Raw genomic sequence first — 11,628 nt, forward strand, 5'->3', positions numbered from 1 at the left:
CTCACTCTCTCTAGTACTTTAATTCCAAAATGCCTTTCTTTCTAGTTCCTATTTTTCCATTGTCCATCATATCCTTATTCTCACCCAGCTTAGATGCTGTGGAGTCCATCATTATACTAACTTTCCTGCATACCACCTCAGCTATTTGCTCATCCATTATCTTGGCTTAGAAAAATCTCAAGCTTATTAAATTCAACTCCTAACTCACTATTCAGCTGCCCAAGCAGCTGACTTGAGCTGAAGAAAACCATACAACCAGGTTCTTGTGTCTCTCATTAAGTTCATGACCACTAATCTCAGGTGAGCTCTTAGTGCTGCCCTGTAACACTCCTCTTTATCCTTAGGTTCTGTACTCCTCTCCTAGAAGATTATTTCACACCTTAAAAAAAAAAAAAACCTCTCTAATTTCCCACGTCTTTCTTCTGCCATCTTTCAAAATATGACCTTTTTTCTTATTTCATTGAAATAATGGAAACAATCAAAAGGCAATTTCAGTGTGCTTCTGCAACAAATCTAGCAACCTGCGCACATCAGTCCCTAAACATTCTACCTTCCCTCCAGGTAGAAACTATACATTGCCTTTGCTCCCTCTAAGGCTAGCCCCTCTTTCATGCATTGTGTTCCCCATCATATCTTAGGGACACTGTTTCTACGTTTGCTTTGTCTATCCCGTATCAGATTATATCCATCTGCAGGAACATTCCCAATATTATACATCTATGCTTTAATATCACACATTATAGAAGAAAGTCATTTGGCCTCAATATACTTCCAGATACCTCCCCAGTTTTCTGCTAACTTTTATAAAAAATGACCTCAAAAGATTGTATTTAATCTCTCTCCACTTTTACACCCATTCTCTCTTTAACATACTTCGTTCTGGTTTCACCTCCAACCACTTCACAGGCACAGCTTTTGTCATGTTGTGAAAGGGCTCCATATAGCAAAATCCAGTGGGCACTTTTATTTTCTTATTTCACTTACTGGGAAGCAGGTTTTGACACAGCTGACGATTTCCTCCTTGAGACATGCTTGACCTCTGGAATACCACTCTCCTTTCATGATCCTTTTACCTCATTAGATGCTCCTTCTGGGCTTGTTCCTCTTTATCTTCACATCTGAACATGGTAGATATCCAGGGTTCAGTCTATGTACCTTCTGTACTCTCTCTTTCTATACTCAGTTTTTGGTGAACTAATTCAGTTAGTTTAGCTTTAAATGTCATTTATACACTATTTCCAGAATCACTTCCTTTGAATTCCAGATTCTAATATCTTACTGCCTATCTAACATGTCTAGTTGGATGTCTCATACGAACTTCAACTCTAACTTGTCCAAGTCCAAGTTACATATTTTCTCCCAAATCCCACTGCTAAAACCTCCTCCTCCTGCAGTACTACCATCTCAGTAAACCAGAATTCTATTCATCCAGTTGCTTGGGTCAAAAAAAAAAAAAAAATGAGGCTTTTTTGACTCTTCTTTTCCCCCTCACACAATCTAACACAGTTCTGTTGATTTTACCTTCAAGTTTTGTTTAGAATCTCACCAATTCTCACTATCTCCATCTCTAGTATCTTAGTCCAAGGTAGTGTTATCTCTTACCTGAATGCTTTCAGTTGTCTAAGTCATGTTTTTTTCTTTGTTCCACCCCAATTTCTCTATAGTCTCTTTTTGAAGCAAAAAATATTCGATTAAAATATAAGTCACAGACTGTTTTTTTCCTGCTTAAAACCCCAATGGCTTTACATTTCTATTATTTCTTTGAGAATTTCTTGCCTTCTCTCTAATAGTAAGATGCTAGAAATCTTAGCTTGTTCCTTCATGTTTTGTTTCTTTCATATTTGGTGTCATTGTATTTTTCTCTATAATCTTGGATATTTCCTTGGCTTTATTTTCTTGTCCATTAATTAAAAATTTTAATTTCAGAGATCTTAGTTTCACTTTCTACAAGCTTTCTCAGAAACCTGTATAGTTTCTTTGTATAGCATTCTATTCTCATTTTGTAAATATGATGCTTTCTTGAAACTACATAAATGTGAATTCGTGAATTCTTTTTTTTTCTATTTTTAATTGCCTGTTTATTCTATGATCAATTTTCGGTTTAATTTATATAGATCTTTCTCCTTTATGCTGTCCTTTTTTGTCTGAAAAATCTTGGTTGTCTGTTTATAGTCAATCAAGAAGTATTAGTTAACTAGTGTGCATTTTCTCTGCTAATAGGTAAATGTTAGGTGTGTCCCATGAATGGTAGACTTGGAGCTCAGTGTGTGGCTGGACATAGTTTATTGACTGGGAGGCTTAACTTTAAATTGAATGAGCAGAGGAGAGCTATTAGGTCTCAGGTCTCCCAGAATTCCAAACAAAGGGCTTTATTCTTGGCAGACGCATTCACAGCAGAAACCTTGATTTAACCAAGTAGGTCTACTCAAACTCTTCAGAAAAGAATCCCCTCGGGATTTTACCCAGAGGAGAAACACTCTGGATTTTTCATTGCTGCCAACTGGGGGTACTGATTGGTGAACTGTACCATATACAGATCTTCATTTAACATCTTTTTTTCATCCTCATTTGTTCTTGACATAACTTCATTATAATCCCTCACAGCACATCTTGAACTTAAACTGTTTTGTATAGTTTCAGCCATCCATTAGCTTTCATGCTTCTTTTACTTTCAGAAGTGAATTAAAGTGTTTTCTCTACTGACGACTCAATTTCCTTACTTTAATTTCTCCTTCTGGTTATAAATTTTTTATTTTTATTGTTTATAGTTCTACAGCTTAGTAGGCATGACCAGGTTAGTGACATGGAAGAAACAACTTTACCTGTCCATCTGTTGCAGAGTTTGTGCTATTTAATGAGATCATCATATTTTCTCTGTGGGTTTTCCATTTTGATGAACATAAAATTTCCTTAATTTTTTTCTCCCAAATTCTGGAAGGGCTATTCACTTCATCTATATCAATTACAATACCAATGTTACTTGTGTCTAATGCAGGAGTCTCTAACCCCGGGCCATGGACTAACACTGGTCCACCATAGCCTGTTAGGAACCAGGCTGCACAGCAGGAGGTGAGCAGTGGGTGAACCAGCATTACCATCTGAGCTCCGCTTCCTGTCTTATCAGTGGAGGCATTACAAGCGTGAACCCTATTGTGAACTCCACATGCGAGGGATCTAGGTTGTGCCCTCCCTATGAGGTAGAACAGTTTCATCTCCAGACCATCCCCCACCCCGCACCCCTTGTCCATGGGAAAATTGTATTCCACAAATCCCATCCCTGGTGCCAAAAAAGGTTGGGGACCGCTAGTCTAATGGAAATTCATTTTCATGCAGAAAACAGTGTTTACAATGGTTAGTATTAAAAATAGGTATAAAGATGAAATTGAATGGGCAAGATTTCAGTTCCACAGTATTTGATAAAAGTTTCTTTCTCTATGGAACATGGCAAAATGTGTTAAGGAGAAGAAAAAAAGTCTTGTTTTCCTTTGGTGGCATCATGATGATTACTTACTACGGGACATTTTCATTACTTACATATGTTTGTTGCTTTTTGATTTGTTAAGTGTATGTGATTCAGCATCATTTTCTCTAATGCAAGATGACGAGAAAACCCTCAAACCACAGTGGGGTCTGCTGGGATATCCTCTCAAAGTATTTGCATTTGTCAACCAAGTGTGGCATACTAAAAAGAAAAAAAAAAGGAGACTTTTTTAAAATAATAAAGTAGAAGTAACTCATCAATACTTTCAACAATAAATGCCAAAATTCAGTTTTCCATTAAAAGGTTTTTGTGAAGTTGAAGAAAATTATTTCATTTTAATGGTTTTTGTATTTTGTAACTTTAAAACTATTGGCAGATTTTAATTTTTTCCCTTAGAAAAGTTATGTGTAGTTATTTCACTACCAATTTGAATTTACAGCGTATGCTTACTCTAATTACAAATTACTTTTCTAATTTAAACATTATGATCACTAGATTCTTAGCATCTAGTAAGGTAGATAAATAGAAATGAATTTCAGCAATTTAGATATAATGTTAACATTCACACTCCTCCAATATTATTCAGATGACTAAGACATTTAGATTATCTTAATTCAATGATATCTTAATGTTCATTAACATAGTTTTGTCACAGAGTCCAGCTGTAATTACTTATGTAATAAGTGAGTTAGTTGTAAAATATGTAATAAATGACCGGGCATGGTGGCTCAGGTCTGTAATCCCAGCACTTTGGGAGGCCTAGGTGGGCAGATCACTTGAGCTCAGGAATTCGAGACCAGCCTGGGCAACATGACAAAACCCAGTCTATACAAAAACATACAAAAATTAGCTGGGTGTGGTGGTGGGCACCTGTAGTCCCTGCTACTGGAGAGGCTGAGGTGGGAGGATCGCTTGAGCCCAGGAGGCAGAGGTTGCAGCGAGCCAAAACCACGCCAATGCACTCCAGCCTGGGCGACAGAGCGAGAGCCTGTTAAAAATAAAAGTACTATATGTCCTATTTATAAAAGAATTGTTTGGAGTTGCAAACGTATTAAGTTATAACACAGATGGATTTGGTGATTGAATTTAATACACGGTGAGCAGGCCATTTTTACACAGGGCTAATTGCAATGCGATTTGAAGTAAGGAAGGTCCCCAAAAGTTATGCCCTGAAGTCATGTATTAAGCACAAAAAAGTAAGAAGAGGGTTTTGCAAAGTAAATTTTTGAAGGGGTAAAACCTCTGTTTTCTCTTCTTCTTAGCACAATTGTCTTTGTCATAACTTCTCTGTGATCCTCACCTGGCCTCAGCTGCACCTCAGCCTCTACCTGCTGCTATCCATACAGGCTCCTCCCCTTCTCCTGCTGCTCTGCCCTCTTCCGCTCTGCCTGCTGCCATCCATACAGGCTCCTCCTCTGCTTCTGCTGCTCTGTCCTCCTCCGCTCTGCTTTGGAGACCCACTGCACCTGGCCTGAGATTCTCAAGGACTCCTGTTAGAAACAATTTTTCTGCCCTCTTTTCTTCTTGCAAAATTTACCTGTCTAAAAGCCTACATCGGTAAATTTTCCAAATTTTTGTTAATAAAGCTTATCAAGAAAAAAATTTTGAGCATTCAACTTCAGAATATTATTTTTGGCTATTTGTACATTGGATGCATGAATTGCTGTACGAATATATGTGTTTCATAAAACATACAAAAATAAAAATTAAGGGTAACTGAGGAAAAAAGTTAAAACATACACAAATAAAAATTGAGGGTAACTGAGGAAAAATGTTGTTAGTGAAACTTTATTCCTATACTCTGATAGAAGTCTAGTATTTCCTTTGTGGTCACACTCACTCTAGAGACAACTGCATAGACCATTATTTTGGGTACAGCCATGTGGTTGAAAATCAAATAAATTATTTCTTGTAGGATATTGATGAGAGCCATTGACTTAAGGTCTTTCACTCTCCAGATATGGTTGTATTTGAATAAGAGTTTTTCTGCTAAAGATATGACAAAGTATGGTATCACAATCTGTGTGAAAACCCTGACAATGGAAATTTTTAAAGGGAAGCATTACCTCAAAGCCCCCTTTGCATAAACTTAAAATTGGCCATAGAGACAGATATTTTTACAAGAAGATACAAATTTGAAAAAGAAGATGCTACCAATTAGGTGGGTATTGGAACATGTAAACACTTTTGAGGATATCTCTCTAAAAACAGTCCTTGGGTTGGAGTAGCAGAGAGTTATAATTTATGCTGAGAATTATTTTCTTCTTTGTTTATTCTCTTTAAATTGCAGATATGTAAAATGGCTATAGCTTATAGTTTCAATATAGTTGCTACTTAAATATTTATAAAATTACAGTTTTTTCTAACTAAAAAGAACTTTAGATTTTATTTTATCCAACCTCTTTATTAGGCAGTGGAGGAATTTGAGAGTAGAGAGGTTAGTGGCCCTATTGAGGTCACAGTGGTACTGACAGGACTAAGGCTTTACAATCCAGCTCCTCTTCCTGTAGGACCAGTAGACCTTCTGTTCTCGATCAGCAGAAATATGAAGGGATCCTATCTGAAAAATGTTCTGAACTATATGTGCCTCTGCTTGCATTCAACTTGCTACAGGGAGTGTCAACTGTAGATCCCATAGTTTAAAATCTCATCCATGTTACAGCTATGGTGGCTGGGATTTATAACTCAGAGAACAATTTTTCTAATCAGCCTTGGTGAGTGGAGTAGGAATGAAGCATAAAGAGGAAAAAACTAGACCAAAACTTATGTATAATAGAATCCAAGCATACAGAAACTTGGAAAGGCTCAAGCAGACTGTAGAAAAATATGCTCTAGTTTTATGAATCTCTCTTGCAAAGAGAATATTTAGAGTCTTGTTTTCAAAGTATCTAAACTGGAATGGGATTTGGATGATAGAGAGCCAAGGCACTGTGGTGAAGACAAACAAGGAGCAGGCATGGATATACACTGACTCTGAATAACCGGTTATCGATTTGAATTAAACTTTGCAGAACCCCAAGGACTTTTTTAGAAGATGGAAACAAAATAAGGAATACTGTTTGCTGAGTACTTAGGATGCACCATGAACTGTTACCTTAAGGACATTGATTGGGTATCCTTTGATCTGCCATTTCTTTGGGTTAAAAACCCCTCTTCAGGTGCAACTACATGCCACACTCTAACATAACCATATATTTGTTACTTCCTGTTGTCTGTTGCTCTTATTAGAATGTAGCCTCCCTCTTAGATATATATCTAAAAGAAATGAAGGCATATGTCCACATAAAAACCTATTCACAAATGTTTTTAGCAGCATTTTTCATCGTAGTCAAAAAAGTAGAAAAAACTCAGTCTACCACCTGATGAACGGGTAAACAAAATGTGGTACACCCATACAATAAAGTATCATTCAGTGAGAAAAATGACGAAGTACTGATATATGTTACAACATGATGAAACCTTGAAAATATTATGCTAAGTGAAAAGAGGTCAGTTACAAAATACTACATATTGTATAACTCCGTATATTAACTTGCTACTATTGCCATAATAAAATATAATAATCTGGATGGCTTAAACACGAGAAAGTCATTTTCTCTCAGTTATGAATGCTAGAAGACCAGGATGAAGATGAGAGCAGGTCTGGTTTCACCGGAGGCCTCTCTCCTAGACCACCTCTTGCTGTGATCCTCACACGGCCTTACCTCCGTCTACTTATGCCCCTGGTGTCTCTTCTTCTCATAAGGACACCGCCCTATTGGATTAGGGCCTCGTTCTTATGACGTCATTTAGTCTTAATTACTTTTTTAAAGGCCCTCTCTCCAAATACAGTCACATTCGAGGTTAGAGCTTCAACACACAAATTTTGGGGTAACAAAACTTGTTTCATAACACATTTATATGAGATATCCAAAATAGGAAAATCTACAGAAAGAGAATGTAGGTTTGTGGCTGTCCAGGTCTAGGGAAATGGGAAAATGAGAAAGGATTGCTAATGGATACAGGGTTTCTGGAGGGGCTGATGAAAATGTTCTTGAGTTAGACAATGGTGATGGCTGCAAAACTCTGTGAATACATTAAGCACCATTGAATCATACACCTTTAATGAGTAGATTTTATGGTGTATAGATTATATCTCAATAAAGCTGCTTAAAATGCAGTCTCAATGTGGTAAAGGCACATTTGGAGATAGAAACAACATTGGTTAATTTAACAAAGAGAATTTAATAAGTAATGAAGAACTGAGAAGACAAAAAAAAAAGACTCTAAAGTATCACAAAAGTAGCAACTGCCACCCTTAGAGCTGGGGAAACAGAGAGGCTGGAATTATTAACATTTAGCAGCTTGGAGGAGATGAAATTTAGACCTTTAGGAAGGCACTCCCTGGCTGATGCTAGTGTCTCTGAGGAAAGGTGATGCAGATTCTTCGAGTCTTGCAAAAACTGTGACATGGAATCAAGGACTGCGGGTGCAACAAGCTGGCCCTGCTGGAGTGAGGGAGTGTTGTGAGGAATGCTGTCAGAATCAGGAGGCAGACAGGAGGCAAGCGGGAAGGAGTGTGTGCTATCCTCCTCCATTTGCCTCCAGGTTCCTCAGGGAGCCCCCTGTTTTTAGATCCTAATGGAGAGCATCTGGCTAAGGAGAAATGTAATTTGTAGGGTTCCAGCCCTAGCATCGGAAAGCTGATGATACAAGGGTGAGTTAGAATTCCAGAGACAATGGCTAAACTAATGACACACAAGGTGTGGCTTAGCATAAACTACAGAATCTCTTCGGCCTTTTCCAACCCTAATGATTGTAGAGTCAAAGCGTTCATATATTAGAACAATGACCAAACGCTGGTCCACCTCCAATCCAGTACAGTGGGTGATTGTCTAAGGTATTTCTCAGACCACTTTCAGGTATTCCCCTAAGTGTATCTTGCTGGGTGGTCAAAAAATTCCCTGGGTTTCTTGAGAAGCCTAATTAACCTGGCCACCCAGACACCTGTCTAGCTGTGCCGCTTTCTATCTCACTAGGCTGGAAGATGGCCAGATGTGCATAGGAAGCTGGGCAGCCTTAATCCCTTTGGTCTCCAAAATGCTACAGATTAAGTGAAATAGTTTTAAGACCGTTGTTTGCGTTTTCAACAACCTAGTCTTACATAATATATATTTTAGGTATTGATACAATAAAAGAATTTCAAGAACAAGCTGAACTTTTGAGCTTCAATCTATATTACATGATAGCAAGTAGATACATATTGACAAACTTCTGTAAGAAAACATTTACACTGAGTGCAGTATTATGCTATATATTTTTATGTAGTGATTTTCCGGCTACCATATTTTTAATGCATCCATTTTGGAGTAAGGATAGAGCTTTATTCTAATATTAGGTTGTTAATATGGGGAGCTAAAATGCCAAATGCTTTTTTGTTTATGAAAGGATGATGAGAGTAGGTGGTAGTTTTTATTTTTGTTTATTGTAGTGCCATTTTGTGGAAACATTAAAAAGGCTACTCTGTATCAGCCTGTCTCTATTTCTTTAATTTTTCACTTGCACACATGGCAAAGTTTATGTATTCCAGTAGCCAAACTTGAAATGACTTGTCCAGTGTTCTGAATGTTTCTTTCTTCTCTTCATTTTTCTCCCATATACCAACATGGCAGACATGAAGCACTGCTCTGTATTTCCTGAATACCTTTTTGGGGCCAAGGGTCTGTGCCAGCGTATCTGAGGATCCCTCTAGTTTCAGGCAGCTAGGAGTTCCAGGGAGCATTCTGTACTATGAAGTTGGTTCACAGGCTTTTTTTTAATAATACCTTTGTTCTGCTTATTTTCGTGGTCTTTCCTACGCTGTCTTCCTATCCTTTTCTTTCTCCTTTCCTTTAGGGATTCCAGAATATCAGGAAGCAATTATCATTTTTTCATAGTGCAAGAATCCTACCCAGGTTTTCTTTCTTTTCTAGTTAAGTCACTATTGGGCTTGTAGAAGTCAAGGTTTATTACTGCATATAAAATACTTATGACTAAAGCTTCCATTTTCATTTAAACGAGTCTATCAATATAAAAAGAATTTTTTACATTCAAATTCAAAGTTATCAAAATATGACAATGCTATGGCTTACAAAAATTTACTCAGCTTTATATTTACTTGGCAAGCTCTCAGACCCATTGTCACATCATTACCTAAAACTTTGATCTATAGTTCAGAATTTATCTGATTTGGGAACTCTGATGGAATAGGCTCACTTTGAGGTCTTTGTACATAAGATTCTGGGCTTGAATTGTGTCCTCTGTTTTCAGCCCACATCTTTATGTGGTTGGGCTGCTGTGTTTTGTACCAGTGGAAAGCTTCTGGGTGGTCTGCCAAGGGGATCTAGACAAAGCTCCCACAGGAATCTGGTCTGGAGGTCACAAAGGCTTGGGATCTGAGGACAAGCTCCATAAAAAAGAGACAATGTTCTAACATGATTGTAAAACACAGACACAAAAAAGTATTTTCAGCCATTGAGGCCACTTGAAAATCCAGTAGCATCTGATTGAATAGCATCTAGTCTGCAAACTCCAGATGTAAAGAGAAAACCCATTCTTTTAATTAGGGTACCAGAATCCCTGGATCCCACCATTGTGGGCCCAACTGGCATTTTTCAGTTCCTCAGTTTGCAAACTCAGGAAGGTTTAAGTATGTTAGTCTAGTCTTCTACAAAATTAGCACAAAGCACAATATCAATTCATACATATAGCTTATCCATTTGGTCTTTCTATTTATAACACAGGATTATAAATTCTATTCATCTAATGATATAATAGATAAAATACAATTTCCTTTTGAGGGCAATAATTACTACTCAGGCAAAGTAAGTGGTTGCTTGTCAAGAGATAGTTTATCTTCTAGCATTTAAGAAAATTATCTTATCTATTTTTTCATAGCAGTAGTAAATTTCTGAGGATTTCCCATGGTAAATAGTGCCACATGGGACAGGTATTAGACTTGTATGTGTGATGCTGTTATATATGTATCTATCATTTCTCTCAGTTTTTAAGAGAATCTGAGATATTAAGTGGCTGATGAAAAAGGCATAACTTTATCTTTTTGAAATGACAGAGTTATCAGGGGATCACCACTATGACTTAAGTATTAGCAATAAAGATTCCACCTTGCTCATTACAGTCATTTCAGTCCTTTAATGGAGATACATTATCAAAAACAAAGATAGGATTTGGGACACTGTGAGACCAACTGCTTCATGTTTTCAGAGATTTAAAGTATACGTCCCTTTTGGTACTCAACATGTGTATTTCAAAAATGAACTAGGTTTTAAAAAATGAGTTTCTGGACTAGATGATCTCTAATAATCTTTCCAGACCTCCAATTTTATGCATTTATGTGGCATTCCTAATAGGGACTTGTATGTACTCTGATGTAAAGTTATCTTGTTAGGACTATAACTATTTTTAAAAGTATGTAATTTCCCCTCAGAGGTCATGTTAGTTTTTTAAATAAACTGCTCAGCAACCAAAATTTACATTTTGCTGATAAATTTGCCAGGAAGACAATTTCACTATTTATATTATAATTTCAATTTCCACTCATTCACAGCTTATTGCAAAATGTAACTTAGAGCCATTTGTATGTGGTGCTAGAATCAGTGAGATAGTATTGTGTAGGACTAATACTTCTAACTTCTCTGCCAGACTTTGGAAATCAATGTTCATTTCACACCCACTCCCTCTCCCCCAGTAGTGCTCAACAAATACCAATGCTGGGAGAGATGACCCCTTTTAATTCCTTAATATAGGCCACAGTTCTCTTTGATTTATAGAAGACTGGTAGACTATTTATAAAATATGTATCTGCAAGATGCAGTTTATGAGAAACTTGGCTTTTGGGACACATTAATTCTAACTGCAGATGCAACTTTCATGTTTTATAATATAACCCTGACAGCTGTAATTTCAGATTAAAGATTTTTCATTCACATTCCCATCCTGATTGCTCTGCACGGTCCTTATATTACCTTATTGTCAATAGCAAGTGTTCACCCTATTGGGAGTCATTTAATAACCAGCTGCCATTTAAAGTGTGGACGGAACATTTGTCTCAGCCAGGCCATCTCAAGTAGAGTTCCTCAGCGTACAGAGCTGGGACCTCTTCAAGAAAA

Source organism: Gorilla gorilla, chromosome 3 (genome assembly GCF_029281585.2).
Source record: "Gorilla gorilla gorilla isolate KB3781 chromosome 3, NHGRI_mGorGor1-v2.1_pri, whole genome shotgun sequence".
NCBI classification, from domain to species: Eukaryota; Metazoa; Chordata; class Mammalia; order Primates; family Hominidae; genus Gorilla; species Gorilla gorilla.